General features: G+C 40.5%; 1 non-coding gene across 1 annotated transcript; it reads left to right on the forward strand.

Annotated features, from left to right (window-relative positions):
* The first annotated feature begins 17624 nt into the window (after positions 1-17624).
* LOC140626504 (U2 spliceosomal RNA) lies at positions 17625-17815 on the forward strand. The gene has a single exon (XR_012025674.1). It is a non-coding gene; the product is annotated as a U2 spliceosomal RNA (small nuclear RNA).
* Positions 17816-21452: the final 3637 nt, after the last annotated feature.

Consider the following 21452-nt stretch of genomic DNA (forward strand, 5'->3'; position numbering starts at 1 on the left):
CCACAGTTATGCTCAGAGGAAGATGGAAGCTGGGTGATGTTAGAATACAGGGAAAGAACACAGCAACCCCCAGGACGAAGTACCTCAAATATTCATAAAGGCAGTGGGCAGTGGAGACCTCTGTCAGTGGGCAGGAAGGGTCAGCCTCTAGACTAAGATTCTGAGACAGACCCTGATATTTGTGAATGCGGAGTCATCTAGAAACCTGATTGTGAGCAAGGTCCAAGTCAGACCACAGTACACAGGGATCGCTGCCCAGCCTCATGATTACTGGAGGGACTTTGTGAATATGGGCTAACCAGTGCTGCCCAGACTTCTCCCCCATGTCCTTGCTGGATTTATAGATCCCCAGCACCTTTCCCAAACCTCTGAATGGGAACTTATGTTTTTGCAGGCACCCGAGTGATTCTTGTGATCAAGGAAGTTTGAAAAACACTGAAGGTGATTACTCAGAGCCTGGGGCCACACCACAAGTAGACGTTAAGTACAGGGAATCAGGAATATTGTCCAAAGATCTTAGGGTCACCAAGTGTCCCCGTTTGCCTGGGACTGAGAAGATTCCTGGGACATGGAACTTTCAGTTTTAAAGAAGGGACAGTTTCAGGAAAACCCTGTATCTGATAAAACCACATCCATTAAAAAAAAAAAAAAAAAAGCCACATCCATTCTGGCCATAAACCTCACCTGACCTCAGAATACCAAACCTATTTTCCTTTCCCGATAGAATCCATTTTCCTTGGACTCTATGGAAAGCCTCTCTGAATACAGTATTGCATCTTGAATTGTGTGTTACTGAAAGCTCCATTGGCCTCCCAGAGGTATTTGCATTTTCTAAGAAGAGGGACTATAATTTGTTTTGCCTCCTTCCTTTGCAGCTAAAATTAGAGTATCTTCAAAATTCAATAGTAAAACTTATAGCTTCATTTCAGAAAAGTGATACAAATACCTAATTTGCAATTTCTTTTAAGTTTGCTAGAGAAAATTAAAATTTACACTTTTCTTTCAAAACTGTACATCCCACTAGTCAAACTCAGATGTGAATTCTTGTCCTTTTAAAGTAATTTTCAAAAAAAATAAAAAATAAAATAAAATAAATAAAGTAATTTTCATTTGGGGGCACCTGGATGGTTCAGTAGGTTAAGCATCCCACTCTTGGCTTTGAGTCAGATCATGAGATCAGGGTCATAGATCAAGCCCCATGCTGGGCTCGGTGTTCAGCAAGCAGTCTGCTTGAGGTTCTCTCTCCCTCTCTCTCCGTCTGCTTCTCCCCCTCCATGTGTGCACACACACATTCTCTCTCTCTCAAGTAAATAAATAAATCTTTTTAAAAATAAAATAAAACAATTTCATTTGTTTTTAACTTTCTTTTCCTAAATTTGGCACTATGATTTTACAAAAAAATCTTTCCACACAAATCTAAAGTCATTTGCTTGAGTATGGAAGTCCAAATTAAAAAGAAAAGATGGATAAATAATTAAACTAAATATCGTATGTAGAGTTAATCCAAATTCCAAAGCGGGGGAGGGGGGCTTTACAAAAAAATAATTATAATTAAATATAAACAGAAGTAATGGAACGACTCAAGCCCGTAAAGTGACATTTGCTAAGGAATTTGCTTAGGAATTTGCTTCAAGACATCGCAGACATGACTTTTCCCCAAAGCCACTAAGTCCACAGATGCAATGAAAAGGTAAGATATCTGCTAAGGGATCTTGACTCTGGAGGCCTGAGTTCAGTTAGAAGAGAAACAGAGTTTTCTGCCTCTTTATATTGCTGTTGCTGAAGCTTAGTGTCGGGTGGAATGAGAACAGGAGCCCCAGAAGGGAGGTAGTTCCAGCAGAGTGGTTTCCATGCACAGAGGCTACTTTCATGTGGCCTAGGTTCAAATCCCAGCTCTACAGCATGTTTGCTGTATGACCTTAGGTAAGTTACTCAACTTCTCTTTGCCAGAGGTAAAACAGTAATAATATCTACCTTACAAGGTTGTTGTAAGGAGAATTTGTAAGCTAATATGTATAAAGCACTTATGACAGGGCCTGCCACTTAATCAGCACAGGATAAGTATCTGCATATATTTAGAAGGATGGTGGTAATGAGTAGTAAATAAGCCAGAGATCTGATGCAGAGCATAATGAATATAGGCAATAATATTGTACTATAATTATGTAATATGATAAATATCACTACACGGGCAATTGTATTATAATATGCAAATGCAGTAAAGTAACACCCTGTATAGCTTAAATATATACAATGTTACATATCAAGTTTATTTAATTTAACAGAATGGTAGAAGTTTCTACCTCTGTATCTTGAGTGTATTGTTTAATTAAAAAAATTGCTCTGCAGCAGAAGCTGCACGATGGGGTCCAATGCAGTCTGCCAAGCTGTCCTGCTGGGTAGCCAAGGTGGTACTTGTCTGAATTAATTGACAAATTTTAAAAATTGGACACTATAGATGGGCACGTGGGGGGCTCAGTTGGTTAAGCATCCAACTCTTGATTTCAGCTCAGGTCTTGATCTCAAGGTTGTGAAATCAAAGCCCATGTTGGGCTCCCCACTCGGTTGGGAGTCCATTTGAGATTCTCTCTCTCCCTCTGCCCCTCCCTCTCTCGTGCACACTCACACTCTCAAATAAGTAAATAAACATTTAAAAAATAAATAAATAAATAAATAAAAATAAAAATTGGACACTATCATATAAAGATCCAGATGTCCAGCTGTTTTTGACAAATAAAGATTTGGTCTCACCAGACTCACATTCTGCATGGCCACTACCACCTGGAACTAAGAGGGCTCAGCTCTGAAATGGAATGTGTGTGCCCTGATTTATCGCAGACCCCACCCAGCCTGCTTCACTAGAGGCAATTGAATTGGCAATACTTATTTTAAAGTAAGGATCAGCAAACCATGGTCCATGGGCCGAATTCAGCCCAGTAAATAAAGTGTTATTGGAATATGGCCACATTCATTCATTTACACATTGCTAGTGGCTACTCTTCACATTGTAACAGCAGAGCTGAACAATTGCAACAGAGACCACATGGCTCACTAGCCTAAAATATTGATTCTCTGGCCCTCCATGGAAAAAAATTTGCCAAATCCCGCTTTCAGGTGACATCTTCACTAGTGCATATGCTTTACAATAGCTTATTTTTTATTTTTGGATAATATATGGTTTATTTAAAATTTGAAATTATATTATTATTGTTTAGAGGGAAAGTGAACTAATCAGAGACCCATTATCTTGGATCACAGAAAAACTGAAACATTTGGGGGCTTGATCCAAGTGACCCACCCATCTCTCCTGGTGGCAATGTGTCCAAATTGCAGGAACAATTCTTAAATCACAAGACAAACATTATGGCAGTGTCGTCTTCACAACACCATCTCTAAGAAAAGATACTATTATATTTTGTTATTGATTATAGAAATCTCTCCTAGAGTGTCAAACTCAGTGGCCATTTCCTGTTTTTGCACTTGAATAAATTCAATCTTCTTATTTTTTTTAAGATTTTATTTATTTGTGAGAAATACAGAGAGAGGCAGAGACATAGGCAGAGGGAGAGGCAGACTCCTTGCAGGGAGCCTGATGTAGGACTTAATCTCAGGACCACAGGATCATGACCTGAGCCAAAGGCAGAGACGCTCAACCACTGAGCCACCCAGGTGCTCCTAAATTGAATCTTCTTGCTTCTTTACTATGAAAATAAAACTGAGCAAAAGCACAAAAATCAGTTCATCTATGTATAGTAATCATTAGGAAAAATATATAAAAATTATAATAGTAATGGATCAACATTTCTCTTCTTATAAAGCTTTTTTTTAAATCATAGAATATTATTTTACTAGAAAACTCTGACATATACATAACACATTTTATATGTTCTTTATACAGAGACTTGTGCTATTTTTAGTTCTGCCATAAATTTCTATGGAACACAATGTGCATAGCACTCAGCTGACCTTCCCTTTGAACTTGGAATACCCATGTTACTCTTTCTTGTAGGCTAAGTCGACAGGGCTTATCCCACACAGATAGACTTCAAGTGTTACCTGGAACCTCTACCAAACTAAACCGTTGGATTCCAGTGATGTTATCTATTGGCAATGCCTTTTTCATTTGGCTCTGGGGGAGTTAACGCGCTTAATATGATGTGGATCAGTTCCTGCTATTTGCCTCCTTCAAATGATGATTAAATGGAGTCTCTGCATTTTTTTTCTCAGCAGGAATTGAAGAAGGCAAAGAATTTATTTTAATATTCTGCTAGATTCTTTTCAGCCCCAGGGACATCTTCTGCATCATGAAAATGGTATAGAGTCCATTCTGGAATATGTTTCCTATATACTCCGGCTTGCAGATTCTGGCACATAAAAAGTGCTCAATAAAGATTTGTTGAGCTAATAAATTAATGTGCTGGGAACTGGGATGGGGAGTGGTTGAAAGCAAAGGCCAACCTTGCTTCAATTCAGTCATTGGATGAGGGCAGTCCTAGGAGGGATTAGTAATGTTGCCTAGGGGCGAGGTGGTTCTCTTTATCCTCAAAGGGTTGGACAGTTGAAACCTGCCCACCAATGGCACTCCCAGCAGCAGGGGAGCCTTCATTCAGCACAAGGAGTCGGGGAGGTCCATTACAGCCTCTACCACATGTGATTGCTCAATAAATATTAGCCCTGCCCTATAAATAGCACCCCCACCCCATGAATGAATAAACAAAGAACTCCTATTCCAGTTGATACACCTGTTTATGCTTAGTCATTCTAAATTGTTCTTCTTGGCCCTGTGGACATGTGGGGAAGAGGAGAACGTTCCTTCCCTATCTTCCACATTCATCGGCGCCTCCATTCTGAGGTGACACCAAGCAGGTAGTCAGGGTGCTTCAAGGACTTGTGGAAACTCTATTTGTGGAACTCCAGCCATAAGGGGCAAAGAGTGGTGTTATCTTCAGAGCAAGTCTTTGGTCAATGAGATTTCCCCAGCACCCTTAACACTGCATCACAGCCAAATACCAGGCAGACCCCAAACACTGAATTCCTTGATTGTTACAGTTTTATTTCACTTGCTCATTTTCTTTTTAGGAAATAAAATGATGAGTCTCACGAATCCTCTTTCAATCCCAACATTCCATGAGGAATTTGTGATATGTCTGTTATCGCTAGTGGGTATTTGTCATGCGCCAGGCACTTTGCATGCATTAGATCATTTGGTTTCCTCATCAGGAATATGAGGATAATAATAATAGTACTTGCCTTGAAAGGGGGGATGAAATGAAATAATAGAACACTTAGAATATAGCCTGGCATGTAGGAAGTGTTATTTTTACCTCTCTGTATTCCTAACTGTTCAGAACTCACTGCATGATCATCCTGGGGCCTACCCTTCCTTGGGAATTCTAAGCTCCATAGATTTCCTGACCCTATCCCATTTTAAGTGTCTCCCTTTCCTCATGGCTCTCTTGGGCAATCAAAACAACCTGAGTCTTAGCTCTCACTCACTATCTGTATGTACCCACAATTTGTATACATAGACAAGTAGTAATTCAAGGCTGATATTTCCCATAGAGTGTTCAGCACTCTGAAGTGAGGAGTTGGTTCGTAAGCCAATTGTGTTATGTATCCCCCCCAAACCCATTTAACATGCCAACTCTTCATGTGCCTCTCATTATAACCTGTCTCTGTCCTTCTTGAACTAAATTACCACATGATATAATCACCAAAACTTCACATCTGCCTTCTGCGATATCCATAAGCCAAACTTATATGGGTATAATTAAACCAATCACAGGCATATTAGAAACACATGTTTACCAATTAGACTTGTAAAACAATAAGCCAAGTCTCTAGCATCTGCGTTACTCTTGACAGGAGAGGAGATATTTGATAAACTCATGAACAATTTCTAAGTGGCCCAAGTAAGACCTCAGAACTGTTCTCAGTCTGATATATACTTTTTGCTTCAGGATAATTGTTTATACCCTAGGTTCTTAAATTTGGCTGCACACTGAAACCATCTGGTGAACTTTTTTTTTTTTTTTTAAGATTGCATTCATTCATTCATGAGAGACAGAGAGAGAGAGGCGAGACATAGGCAGAGGGAGAAGCAGGCTTCCCACGGGGAGCCCAATGTGGGACTAGATCCCAGGACCCCAGCATCACAGGCTGAGCCAAAGGCAGATGCCCAACAACTGAGCTACCCAGGTGCCCCTGGAGAAATACTAACCCCCGGACCATATCCACAGTTTCTAATTTAACAGATCTGGATGCATCACAACTTTTAAAGCTTCTCTGGTGATTCTGATTGCAAGGAAATTTAAGAACCACTGATCTATACCACTGTCAAATGAACAGGGTTGTTTAATTGATCACAGTTTCATTCTTTTATATGTATAGTGCACCTTGATGCTTAAAGACAAAATACATCAAATTTTTCAACAACTGTAGGCTGTACTGTATACCAAGTGATGTACAAGGAACTATGCATTTCCAGAATATTCTGTGCTCTGGCATATTTTGGAATGTTCCATAATTATACAATTTCATAATGGATAAAGAAATGTTCCACTAGACATTAATAGGGGTTATAGGAAAGAAGAAGGTTCAGAACTACAGAAATAAATAAAATTAAATAGTTATTTACTGGGGATTTCTCAGAAACTTTAGTACACACTAATGTGCATATAAATCTTCAAGAGCATTCCCAAGCTCATTTGATGCAGAATCTTCCCAACACTCTCTCCACCATCCCAGTGCTTCATAATGTCTTCCAGAATATTCTGCAGAATACTTTGAGAAACACTGATTCAAAGGGTTTGTGTAAAAGGATGGGAGTGCTGAAGGAAACACAGGACACAGAGCTGGTGCCCATAGGATCTGACCCTGCTTTGGGAACAAGGGCCCTAACTTCTAAAAGAAGCCAGCTAGAGAAATTGATGAGTCCTTTTTATTGTTACCCTATTGCTACTGGCAGCAAAGTGCTTGGGTTGCACAGCTCCACCTACAACTGGATGAGTAAGGTCTTTGTCTCCCAACCCGTGCCCTGGGGGTCATAAAGAGGTTCCCACATGTGGGAACTGTAAGTTAGTCACATGGGACATTTGATATTGCCATGAAGAGAGGGTGAGGATCAGTACCAGGGTTTGGTGCTCTTCCTTGGCCAGGGCAGATGGGAAAGCAGAAGGAGATAGAAGATATGGTACCATATGGAACCAGCAATACTGCTCTTTTAACCTCTACCAAATTCTGGCAGCATGACCTAGGCCAACATTCTCGTCCATTAAATGGGGATATAAAATACCCAAATGTCCTCATGGAGATTAAACATGATCACATAAGTGAAAGGGCTATGTGGTCATTATGAAATGTTCGCAATTATTTTTATTATCGTGTTTATTACTATCGATAGAATTCTTTCACTGATTCTAACTGAATAATAACCCAGGGGGAAACTTTGAGAATCCATAACCATGCAAAACATTTCCGCTAGTTTTTGTCTGTGTTATAAATGTTGCAAAGGCAGTGAGGGAGAAAGAGAAGGAGAGAGAGGGTGGGAGGAAAGGAGAGAAAGAAATTTAAAAAAATGTGGGGTTCCAAGAGTCTGCAAAAGTATTCTGTTTCACTTGTTCTCCTCTGAGACCTTGCAAGCGAGCTGAAAGTTCACATCACCCCACCGTTTACTAGTCTATTGTCTCCTACCATCATCTCAAATGAATCTTATTGACAGATGGTTCCTTTGGGAGAGCACCTTACTGATTAATTGAGTAGAAAACACCACTCGTCTTTCTACAGGTCGGCACTTGTTTAGCAAGGCTAAATTGAAGCAACGCACAGGAGTTAACAGAATAAAAGCAGTAGCTTGTTTCCCTTCAGATTTTCCTCGTTGTCCTGATTCTATTCTTGCAGACATGCTGTGAACAAGGCTGGGAGGTGGTTTTGCACCCACCTTAACCAGAGCTCTGGAGTCCTGTGGCTAGAGTCTGAAGTCAGTGTTCTCTAGCTTCTAGCTTCAGTCTTCATTTTAAGTCACGGTTCTTTTCATGAATAATCCTGCTTAATTGACTATTTCTCATCCCATTCCTTTTGTCAGTTTGCCAGTATACACACTTGACTTTTTCTCTGATTGGTGCTGTTAGCTCTCTGTCCTTTTTATTATGCAATTTTGTACTAGATATGCTTGCTTTGTTTCCCACTAAGTGGCCTCCCTTCTTTCCCTTCAACCCATTGTGTAGAAATGCTCCCTTTCTTTCTCTGGTGCCTCTTCCAGGCTACTTGATGCCTAGCTCTGGATAACCATCTGTCTTTGATGGGCTACCCCCACAGAGACAACTCCTGGGAGTTTTTCATTTTGCTTAGATCATCCCAGGTAGTGTTGGTCTCATATGACTCAGTTTGCTTGAAGGGATAGAAATACACAGTGCTTTGAATGGCTTTACTCCTAATATATATGAGTATTATATCTTTCTGCTTGTTAAATACAACTGTGCCGAGTACCCTTGACTTCAAAGTTTCCAAAATTGCAATATTTCCATGCTAGTACCTATATGGCTAGGTGCCATCTTATTAAACCTCCCACCACTCCACCTCTGCAGAGCCTTGCTAAGCGAGAAGTGGGTGGTTGAGCAATATTCTCCTCACTCAAAGTCAACAGGAAATAGGCAAGCGTGAAGCTTCATTGTCTGTGTAGTGCGAAGAGCCATTGGAAGACTTGAAGTAAAGAGAAACTACTGGAATTGCTTTGAGGACTTAAGATAACATCTTCACCACTTAAATTCTATAAACTATATGGGAATCTATTATAAAATGTAAACAACAACTCTATAGCTTAGCTTGGGATATCCTACAGATTAAGCATAAATGTACACAGAGCCAAGTGCACCCTGCCTGGGAGGCCCCTCTCTCCCCACCTTCTGCCCTCAACATCTTCACTGATTCTCTCCTTCTCTTCACTGAGGACACTACTCAAATATCATCTTAGTTGAGGAGAGCTCATCAGAACTCCTTTTTAAGAAAACATCCTGACTTGCCCTCTCTCATTGCCTTATCTTGCTTTGCTCTTCCCTTGAGGACCTATTACTGCATATATTTATCAATGTCCTCTCATTGGAATGTAAGTTCTACAAGAGCAGAGACTTTTTGTCTGTGTTATTCACATAGGACAGTGCCTGGCATACAGTAGGCACTCATATATCTGTAGGGTAAATGAATCAATGAATGACCACATAGACCCAAGGCTCATTAAAAGCAAAGAGATTTTTCTGTTCCTTTTTCTATTCTTTTTAGTAAATATTCAATATTTTATAAAAAGGAGTGAAGATTATCATTCAAAAACAACAAAAAAATTTAAATGATAGACCAGGGTAAGTTTAAAGAATAAAGGAAATACTTTAAAATGGCTTTGTGCAATTTAGTTATGCTATTATTGTCTGAGGTGCAATGTGAAATGTGGGTTGAGTCTGGGAAGTCAAAGACTTAGATCCCTATTCCAGTTCTATCGTGTCCATGCTCAGCATCTTTGATTCAATCCCTTGTCTGTTGAAACTCCATGTCTTCATCTGCAAGTGAAAATAACTATTCCTACCTTTGCAGGATTATGGTGAAGATCAGCAATGAAATCTACAATGTGCCTGGCACATGGTGGGCCTTCATTAAATTGAGTTGCTATTATTATCTTGATCTAAATTTCATGAGTGATATGTTTCCTTATTTAATTCAAGTAGTTGGTAGCATTTAATTTGTAAAATCAGCATCAAGAATGACATTTTTAGCTTTGGACACTAACTGAATCTGCTTATTACCATGGAAGAATAAGTTCATTCACTTTGCAATTACATTAACGTAGATTACTAGCAAGTCAGGAACTATTTTACCTTGTTGATATGTGACTAGAAAATTTAAATGAATAGTAGTAACCAGGAAAAAAAAGACAGAAAGAAAAGGAGTATGTATTAGCTGCCTAGCTCACAAAAGGAGCCAGAGAAGAAGACCCAAGCTATACAAATGATCCACAACTTTGGAAAAATGACTCAAAGTACAGAGTGAATTGACAGTAGATTTTTATAACTGACCAGTTCTCTGAAAGCCTGGTTCTTTGTCTTCTTCTTTCTTTTTTTTTTTTTTTTTAAGTATTCCCCTTTCTGGATATTATTTTTTCCAGTTGTATTGAGAAGTAAAATGACACACATCACTGTTCAAGCTTAAGGCATATAGCATGGTGGTTCAGCTAACAACCATCATCTCATATGGAGACAAGAAAAAAAATGAAAAAGAAAAAAAATTTTTTCCTTGTCATGGGAACTCTTAAAATTTACTCTCTTAACAACCTTCCTACATATCATACAGCATTGTTAACAATAGTCACCAAGGTGGACATGACATTCCTACCACTTTATCTTATAAGTGGAAGTTTGTACCTTTTGACCACTTTTCTCTATCTGCTACTCCCTCCACTCCACCCTCCCTCCATTTCTGCTAACCACAAGTCTGATCTCTTTTTCTATAAATTTGATTCTGGATGTTTTTTGTGGAGTTTGGAGAGCGGGGGTTGGAATTCACATAGAAGTGAGATCTTGTCTTTCTCCAATTTATTTCACTTGGCATGTCTTCAAGATTCATCCACATTCTCACAAATAATAGGATTTCCTCATTATTCATGGCTGAATAAAATTCCATTGTATATAACTAACACAAGTTCTTTAGATATTAAAATTAACTTTAAAGTGTTGTCAAGTGGCTGTAATCTATCAGGTCCTATGCTTGGCTCTAGGATATCATTCTACACAAGTCAGAGACCTGGGACCCCAGAACTGAAACTACAGCGGGAAATATAGTATAGAGCTTATAACCATGCAGCGTGGTAAGAACAGTGATGGGCAGGAAAGCAGCACACATTACAATGTTAATGGCCATCTGGTTCTTAAAGTGGGTTGATGGGTGCATAGATGTTTGTTTTTATGATGCTTCATAACTTACATATGTGGTACATATATGTATATTACATATGTTACTTTTTGTGTACCGAATGTTACATAATTTAAAAGGTGAAGTACAAGGGTCTTGGAAGCTGCCAGGGGTTCCCCATTGTAACCTTGTGGGTGCCACATCTAAGCTAGAATGATGAGTAGGAGTGAGCCAGAACAGGGGATACAAGAAGAGAAGAGTGTCCTCAGGAGGGAGGAGCACAAAGAGGCTTGGATGAGGTGAGGGAGAGCAGGATCTGTCTGAGGAAGACATTATAGTCTAGCATGGCTGAAACACGGAATGCAGGGTGGGAAGAGGTGAGGGATGATAGTGGAGACCAAAGCAGGGGCCCAAACATTGAGGACCCTGTGAGCCAGTCAAGGAAATGGAATTTTATCCCAAGGATAGATTTTTTTTTTTAATTTTATTTACTTATTTATTTATGATAGTCACACACACACAGAGAGAGAGAGAGAGAGGCAGAGACACAGGCAGAGGGAGAAGCAGGCTCCATGCACCGGGAGCCCGATGTGGGATTCAATCCCGGGTCTCCAGGATCGCGCCCTGGGCCAAAGGCAGGCGCCAAACCGCTGCGCCACCCAGGGATCCCTTATCCCAAGGATAATGAGGAGTCCATGGACGAGTTTCATACAGCTGAGTTACAAGATTGAATTTACATTTGAGAAAGATGACTCTAGTTGCAAGGTGAATAGTGAATTAAAGGGAGCAAGACTAGAAGCAAGAAAATCGCTTGAGACACATTTGTTTACTTATACATTTTGCAAAGATCAGAAAGTAGAAAATGTACAGCACTGGTAAGAGTGTAGAGAGGTAGGGAATATAAATTGACATACTCTCTTTAGAGAGCAATTTGTCAATACCTATCAAAATAAAAAATTCATATACCCTTGATCTCACAGTTCCACTGCTGGAAATATATCTGGCAAATAAACCTGCACACCTGTTAAGAGATGTATCTATGAGATGTTTATGGCAGGACCCATAGTATAACAATTTTTAAAAAGAATTAGATCCTTCTGTGTAGACGTAAAAAGAGTTCTTAGTTGTGTTGTTAAATGAATAAAGCAAGATGCCCGGTATTGAGTATGGTGCTCTCCCATGTGTGTAAAAACTGCACACATATGTGTTCACTGATACATACGTATATTTGTGAATGTATAAAAACATTTGGAAAGATATATTGATTGCCTCAGAAGAGAAAGCCCAAAAACTGGGAAAGGAGAAAGCTAACTTTTCCTTTTGAATATGTTATGTTATGTTATGTTACATTTTATGTTGTCTTGTTATGTTATGTTTGCTGTAGTATGTCACTGTGATAAGAACTGTAACATGATATCTACCTTTTATTAACAATTTTTTAAGTTTATAATATAGTAGTATTGACTACAGGTACCACGTTGTACAGCAGATCTTTAGAACTTATTCATCTTGAATCTTGACTAACCGAAACTCTATGCCCGCCAATTAGTGTTTAATTAAAACCTAATACGCATGATGAAAAAAAATCACATCATAAAATACATATGAGAATGTGTATCAGTATTATGTTTTAATTAAACACCGTGGGGATTTTCTGTATGTGTGTGTGTTTAAGACAGATTATCCAGGACCTGGCAAAAGATGACATAATCTATCATTCTTCAGCTGAGGCCTAAGAGGTCCAGGAAGAGAGCCTTCCAAGGTGGCCTGCACCCTTCACTGTTTAGTGTGGTGAGAAGAAGAGAAAGCAAAAATGGCAGACAAGCCCTACAAAGCCCTTCTGGAGGCCTAATCCCTAGGAACTGCCTGGCCTTCTTTGAAAATGTAGAATAATAAGGAATCTAATTATAAGCCTTATGCTGTTTATCTTTCCATTCCACAAACATCTTGGGTCACTCTTTCACACCCTGTCAGATTGTCTCCTGCTCATACAAATTTTTCTCCAGCCACCTGCTAAAGCCCTCTGCTTTAGATGGGCCATTGGAAGATGGCCAGTGAAGGGCTTCCTGTGAGCTGAGGGCTATGCAGCCTACCTTCGCCCTCCCCTCCCAGCAACCTTAACAGAGGCAGAGCATCTTCATTCATGGCCCATGATGCTCAGAGGAAGGAAATTAATCCTAGAGAAGGGGACTCTTTCCCAACACATACACACACAAAGTGTGCCTCAGAGGCTCTTTTTGCTAGACTTAGACTCAGGGGCCTTACCCCCAAGGATTCCCAAGAGCTTCCCCAGCAGATGAACCCAAGATTTCTGCTAGGGAAGTCATTTTCCTGAAGGTGAGGCAGGGGTTGGAATACAGCCCATCCACTTATGTCCCTGCTCCTACTCCTTCAGCCTGTTTATAAAGAGCTCTTCATTTATAATTCGATGTTTACTTCAAAATACTCCAGGGAATTTTTACCCCATCTTCCAGCCTCCAAGACCCTGAATAATTGATTTGAGAAGAAGCACACGGCCTATTTGCTCCATGAGGGGTGGTAAGGGAAAAGAGAGCATCATTCAGAAAGGCAGTTTTAAGTGGGCAGAGAAACATGTGAACAATCTTTGTTATGTTCTAAAAACTTCAAGCAACATACACACATGTAATAGCTAATAACGAGTTCACAAATTTGGCTCGGCATCAAGTAGGATCCAGCTCGGGGTCAGGACAGGCAAGTGTTAAGGTGGAACGCCTATCAGCTCAGCTTCCTCTCTAACCATATCTCTCATTTACAGCAGTGTTTCTCAATTTTGAGAAATAAATAGCCCCCACGTGTTTTTAGAGAGGAGAAGGGAGGGACAGAGGGAGAGGGAGAGAAAGAATCTTAAGTAGGCTCCAGAGAGTTGACACAGAGGCAAACTTGGGGCTTGATGCAGGGTTCATCTTCACCACCCTGAGTTCATGACCTGAGCTGAAATCAAGAGCTGGACACTTAATGAACTGAGCCAACCAGTGACCCTATAAATAGCCTCTTTTTAAAGGAAAGCCAAAAGCATCTTGCAAAGTCCAGTTTGAGAAAAATTGATTTAAAATCTTTTTTTTTTTTTTTAAAGGTAACTATGTGAGGAATGGATGTGTTCATTAGCTTGAGGGTGGTCATCCTTTCACAATGTGTATAGACATCAAAACATCTTTCAGGCACTTCAAATAAATACAAATTTATTCATCAATTATACCTCAATAAAGCTGGAAGAAATAAAAATGAAAAATAAAAATAATGTCTTCTATAAAAATTGCATTCAATTGTGACAACTACACCAAAACAAGTTTTGATTTTATAACTAGAAAGTTCATTGATTTAAAAAAAAAAACACAGGATAAAAGAATTCTTGGAGAGACTTCAGTTTGAGAAACACCAATCTAAGCTGTTCTTCCTAAGAAACCCCTGGTAAATGTTATATACAACCTGGGAAATGGTAGCATTAACTGGTCATGAATCACCATTCACGCTTTACTGTGCATTTGTTCTTAGGTAGTTGCTTCATTATTATGTAATCATCCCAAAGAGGGCAGGACCTTGAGCAAGCGAAGCCTAAGATTGGCAAGTTTTGAGGCCAGAGGGCAAGGAAGGGGAAGATTGCCACTTATGGGGCTGCTGGGAGCATGACTCTGGGAACCCTGAGTTGTAAAGTAGGCACTGTGAGTGAGGGGAAGAGAAGAGTAAGTTTCTATGAGCTGCTGTAATAAGGTACCACAAACTGGAGGCAGCATAAATTTATTGCCCTACTAGAGGCTAGAAGTCCAAAATCAAGGTAGCAACAGAGCCATGTTCCCTCTGATATTTCCAAGGGAGACCCTTTCCTTGTCCCTTCTAGCTTCTAGCATTTGCTAGCAATCCTTGGCATTCCTTGTCTTATAGACTCATGGCTCCGGTCACATACTCATCATCATTTTCATGTGTATTTTTGCATTGCCTTCCCTCTGTGCATGTGTCTCTGTGTCCAAATTTCACCTTTCCAGTAAGGACACCAGTCCTACCTGATTACAACCTATCCTCATTTTTATGATACTCAGTAAAGTCTGTATATCCAAATAAAGTCATATTCTGAGGTCGTGGGGGTTAGGACTTCGACATACGTTCTCTTTGAAGGGAATAAGGGGTGGTTGGGAAAACCCTGGGTGGGTGAACTCTGGAAGCTAGAAGAGACAAGGAAGGGTTCTTCTCCCTTGGAGATGTCAAAGGAGGGGGTCATGGCTCACAAGAGAACAGGGAATGGGGAGGCTGACAAACCTAATTTGAACCCACTTACAGTGGTGCACAGGGCTGCCTGGATCCATTCTATGAGGAGAGAAAATGAAACATTACTCTCTCTACAGCACAAAATACCACAGAGCCCAATTATTTGCCTCCAGACAATTGTGCAGATGTGGCACAAGCAATGGGGCAGACAGTTTAAAGCACAAAGCAAGATGGATTTTCTTCTGTCATTAAGAGAACTCCATGGAAAGAAATACTTTTCATGTAATAAGCTCACAGAGGTGAAAACGTTCTCTCAGGAATGATGGCTCAGAAGAGGCTGGCCATCAGCCAGGAATAGCACATCTGTTGGTGCTCACAGGATGCCCTGGGTGGGTGATTTTTAAAGTAAAATATAGCAACTCTAATGAAGTTTCCACAGCCAGTATTTGATAAATTGATAATTTTGTTAATGTGAGGGGAAAAAACAAGGATGGAGGGAGGGGCACAATTGAGAAAATGAGCATTTTAGTCTATGTACAAAGAAGAAGTTGTGAGGTTATTAGTCAGAGCTCTTGTGATTTAAATCAGCATACCATTTTGATTTAAGTTGGACTCCAACTTTTAGGGCATGCAAAGACCTGGCCTTATAATCCCATAAATTTGAAAGTGATTACAAACATTCACTGCACACAGAGCTTAAAAGCACAGCCTCTGCTTTCAAAGGGCATGTGATCTTTTAAAGGAAATCCAAATGCTGCTAGAAATGTGTCTAAAACTGATGAGTGACTTTCAGGACACATTTATTTTTTATTGAGATTCCAGCTAAATATGTAGCTGTGATAGGATATGAAAAACAATCACTTAACCATGAGTTCCTTCCCACATAAATGGGTCGTCCCACTCAGGATAGGAAAGGGGGGGGACGCTAAATCATGCAAATACCACACCCAAGTTGCATCGCTCAAGGGCTGATGGTTTCTGGCTTGCTCATAAAAATGTCAGTCTAACCTGCTGATTCTTGAATCCAAAAGAGCCATCCTGCAAGCTGCAAGATATTTGAGAAAAAAGCTTAATCCTAAAGTTCAGTTACTTTAAATCCTTTTTGGGAGTAAGTTGGACACTACTAATAAAGAAATAAAGAACACATAACTCTTCCCCTAAGCACTAATTCCAAAGAACATCATAAAGAATATCCACTGGGATCCCTGGGTGGCGCAGCGGTTTGGTGCCTGCCTTTGGCCCAGGGCGCGATCCTGGAGACCCGGGATCGAATCCCACGTCGGGCTCCCTGGTGCATGGAGCCTGCTTCTCCCTCTGCCTGTGTCTCTGCCTCTCTCTCTCTCTCTCTGTGACTATCATAAATAAATAAAAAAAATTTTTTAAAAATCTTTAAAGAAAAAAAAAAAGAATATCCACTAAGTTTAAAATCTGTCCAAGGAACATGTGAACTGCCAGGGACACAGGAGGTATAACATGAGCCTTACCCTTAAGGGAATGACAAATCCTCATTTTTTTTTCTCCTCATATCAACAAAATCATCAATTTATTCACCAGCCACTCAAGCAGCAAGTGTTTGTTGAAGATCTAGCATATGCCAGACATGGTCCCATTCACCAGGGAGATGAGATTCATAAAAAAAATCTCCCCTCCATCAAGGAGGTTCAGAGTCCTTTATCTTTTTTTTTTTTTTTTTTTTTTTTAATTTTTATTTATTTATGATAGTCACAGAGAGAGAGAGAGGCAGAGACACAGGCAGAGGGAGAAGCAGGCTCCATGCACCGGGAGCCCGACGTGGGATTCGATCCCGGGTCTCCAGGATCGCGCCCTGGGCCAAAGGCAGGCGCCAAACCGCTGCGCCACCCAGGGATCCCCCTTTATCTTTTTTTAAGATGGATTTATTTATTAATTGAGAGAGAGAGAGAGAGAGAGCATGAGCAAGGAGAGGGGTAGAGAGAGGGAGAGAATCTCAAGCAGACTCCATGTCTAGAGTAGAGCTCCATGTGGACCTCAATCTCACAATGTTGATATCATGACCTGAAATGAAATAAAGAGCCAGATACTTAACCCATTGGGCCACCCAGGTGCCCCCTTTGAGAAGAGAAATAGATAAAAATCATGCTACGCCATAGAGATGCAGGTACAGCACTATGGATGTCACAAAGGAAGGAAAATACACTTGTTGAAAATAAACCTCAGATCAAATCAGACTTTGCCAAGGACCAGATGGATGGTGAGAACCACAGTGCTCTAAGAGACAGGAAAGGTTGTGATTGAACACATCGGGAATGGAATGTACTGAGTTTCCAAGTACATTGGAGAATAAAATAGAAAATTTAAAAGAATTTCATAACGGTGTTTATTTGTAAATATTCCGTTTCTCTTGTTTTTCCCCCCCTCCCCACTCACCACTGTGTCAAATAGAGCCCCCTTAACAAAACGTGGAGCACTTCAGTGGGAGCTGGGACGCTGGGAATGGAAATAGGATGGGTCTACTTAAAAAAACACATGGAATCGCTTCTCGGCCTTTTGGCTAAGATCAAGTGTAGTAACTGTTCTTATCAGTTTAATATCTGATACGTCCTCTATCCGAGGACAATATATTAAATGGATTTTTGGAGCAGGGAGATGGAATAGGAGCTTGCTCCGTCCACTCCGCCCATCGACCTGGTATTGCAGTACCTCCAGGAACGGTGCACCCCCTCGGTGGGGGGGGGGGGGGGGAAACACATGGAAAGAGGCTCTCAGAGGTGGTTCTTCCTAAGTCCGTACTGGAGTCCCAGCATCCTTTGCCCTCTGCTCCTTTCCTGATGGCTGTCCCTCTTCCCAGCTGTCCCTTTGTCTATCCTTTTTCCTGGACAACAACCAACTTAGCCTGGTATTATTGGCATTCTGAGTATATTCTTCATCTGAAAACTGCTAGCAAACTGCTAGCTCCTTCTCTCTCTTGGTTAGAGACAGTCAATATCTTTCGCACCTAAACTCTTTGTTCTAATAGATCTCCTCAGTCTTCCCTGTTTCCTGTGATTAGAGACAGAGAGCTCTTTGACATAAATGCATCTATACACACCCAGGGTTGTAAAATTGGTTGGTAGTCCATGAGAAGAAACTATGGAAGAAAGTATCTTCAATAGGACAGCAACAGCAAGTTTAAAGTACTCATAGATAAACAGTTGGGGAGAAAGCCGGGTAAGACTCTGCCGATCCAGGGGAAAGGTGATAGCATGTGCAATATGGGCAATACTATCAATAATGCATATTTGTATATCTTACAAAAAGAGAAATCAATCAAATGATAACAAAAACTGACATGAAAGCATGACATGCTAAGAGACAAAGAGAATGATGATCTTGCTGATGACCTGGCCGGCCTTGGGCCTCATGTTTGGAAGAACGATGCACAACTATGTTTTAATTGTTCTTATGCCTATTTGAGTTATTTGAATGTCACTGGATGACCCTTTGACCTTGTCTATGATTTCTCCTATCTTCTCTACCTCTTACCCTGCCCTGTGAAGAGTACTTCACTTCTACTCTTTGATGGGAAAATGTCCCTATCCACACCAGGCTGTAGATTTGCTCTGTCTTCTGATCTAGTACAGCAATTGTTTTTTGTACACACTATTGGCACTTACCATATACTAATTTACATATATATGTACATATATATATATATATTTATACATCTTATCTCCCCAGCTTGATAGTAAATATATTGAGAAGGCTCTCTCTTAATAACATTCATAGCACACTACATATTCATTTATGTAACATGCTGCATAAAAGATAGTAAAGATACAAGGAAGAACAGTATATATGTCCTGCCTTCGAGAAAATAACAGCTTGGTAGAGCCATCAACAAATAATTTTTGGTGATTTAGTCATTCGGAGACTTAATAGCCTCAGCATTGGAGGATTATGAAAGAAACTAGGGATCCCTGGGTGGCGCAGCGGTTTGGCGCCTGCCTTTGGCCCAGGGCGCGATCCTGGAGACCCGGGATCGAATCCCACATCGGGCTCCCGGTGCATGGAGCCTGCTTCTCCCTCTGCCTGTGTCTCTGCCTCTCTCTCTCTCTGTGACTATCATGAATAAATAAATAAAATCTTTAAAAAAAAAAAAAAAAAAAAAAAAAAAGAAAGAAACTGACCTGGGAGCACAGGTGCAGAAAAGAGGAAAAGGTTGGCAATTAGTAAGGATAGGCTTAATTGCTAAAACAATGTGATTTAACACAATATAATTTCTCAGTCAAATCACATTCAAAAAAAATAAAAAATAAAAAAAGAAACAAATCACATTCCAATGTAATGTAGTCAGTGGGAAGCTCTGCTCCATGCCATCATTATGCCATCATTCAGGAACCCAGGCTCCTATAAACCTGTGACCCTGCCTGAGTTCTCTCCATTCATCTGATGCATAAGGGAAGATGGAGAGCATGTAGAAGACACACCTGGGCATGCAGGTGACACACTTCTCCTCTGGGGGAGGAGTCACATTGGCAGGAGCCAGTCACATGGCCTTGCATAGAGGGCATGGGATGGAAACTGAGGTCTAACTGTGTGCCCCAAAGAGAACTCAGATATTGTAGTCTCCACCATAGTAGGTAAGGTTGGACAAGGATAAAAAGAAGGAAAGGATTCTGAAAGAAGTGTGGCCTCAAACTCCAGGTCTCCCCTCTCCTTTCCTTCAAAGGTATGGCACTGATATAATAGGCTCCTGTTTGTAGAAGAACCTTCATGAAGTGTTTGGGGTAAGGCCCTTCCAGGGGAAGTACGCTTCTCCTTCAGAACAGTCTTTGCTTTGTGACTAATTAGCCATAAGGGGAAATGAAACAATCAATGAGGAAACTATTCAAGCCATATAAATATATATATTAAAATATATAAATATTTTATGTAAATGTATAAGGAAAATACAAAAATAAATTTGTGAATGTATATCATCTGAACCACTATGTAAAAACAACACTTTGCCTTTTGTGTCCTCAAATGATTTGGATGGTGATGGAGCCACCCCAGTCAGTTTGAAGACATCTTGCACAAGCCCCAAGGAAAAAAATCTGTTTAACTATCTCTTTTAGGGTTTCTGACTATTCTGTGAATATCCTCATAATGAGCTGACAAGTTATAAGGCCAGGAGCATTTGTGGCCACATGGGGAGAGCAAAGATAGGAATACTCTGTTTAGCTGAGAATAACAGTCACCAAGAGGTCAAGAAAATCCAATTTCAAAGAGCATTAGAGGGATCTTCCCACTTGAAAGGGGCCAGAAAGGAGGTGAAATTGGGAGGAGGAAGAATGTGATGAGACCCTAAGAGGTAATAATTGGAGGAAATAACCCAGTACTCTCGGCTGTCTTGTTTAACCCTTTCTGAGCCTTTAATTCGTCAAAGGTTCTTGTAAGACTCAGAAGCTTGGGCAGTCGAGAAGGAGCCAGTGAAGTAGGAGAAACTCTCAGACACTTCCTACCTTGCTTTCCCCCCAAACTTTCTCCTCTGCTGTGTCCTTTTGCTGTTCCTGAGAAGTCACCCCATTTCTCCCTATGCTTACACAGTGAACTATAATTTTGCTCACTCAGTCCAACTTGGGAATGGCTGAGAACTCTATTAGCTGTTACTGTGTTAACTCTCCTAGTATGTTTGCATTTTAAAAGACAATCTTACAAAGACAAATGAATCAAGTCTTAATAATAGGCTTTGAGGGTTAGAAGTGGAAAGATAGTCTTGCTCTGCCCCTTAGATCATGGAGGGGGGGCGTCCTACATCAGCTGCATAACCTTCCTCTGAAATAATTGATCTAAAGGCTCAGATTCTTCTTAATGTCATAGATCTGGGTTTAAAGCAATCATGGGATTATGTGTTGAATTTTTTAAGTGCAGACTGTCACATTTTAATTTCCTCACAATTTGAGCCTAGCAAAACAGAGTCCTGGATTTTTTTTCCCCCTTCCTTTGACACAGACTTGAACTATGACCTATCATGTGAACAGTTTATTTCCAGATTGCCACATGACTCAAGGGCTGAGGGCAAGCCAAATATGTAGTGCTAGAGGGTGTGCTTTGGGAAAAACAACATACAGAGTGAAACCCTCTTTGATGGGCTGTATTTGTAGCTGTTTCTCGCTGAGATAGTTATGACATTGCTGCTGTTATCCTTGGTTGTGTTTTAAGCTTGTGGCTTAAACAACTATTTTATTCAACTCACAATCCTTTTGAGTCAGGAGTTTGGAAAGATCCTGCCAGGACAGGGCATCTCTGCTCTGCTCCATGGGTGTCAACTGCAGTGGCTCCATGGGGGATGCAGGGTCCACTCCAGGATGACTTATTCACATGACTGGAAAGTCAGT

This window comes from Canis lupus, chromosome 37 (genome assembly GCF_048164855.1).
Source record: "Canis lupus baileyi chromosome 37, mCanLup2.hap1, whole genome shotgun sequence".
Classification (NCBI taxonomy): domain Eukaryota; kingdom Metazoa; phylum Chordata; class Mammalia; order Carnivora; family Canidae; genus Canis; species Canis lupus.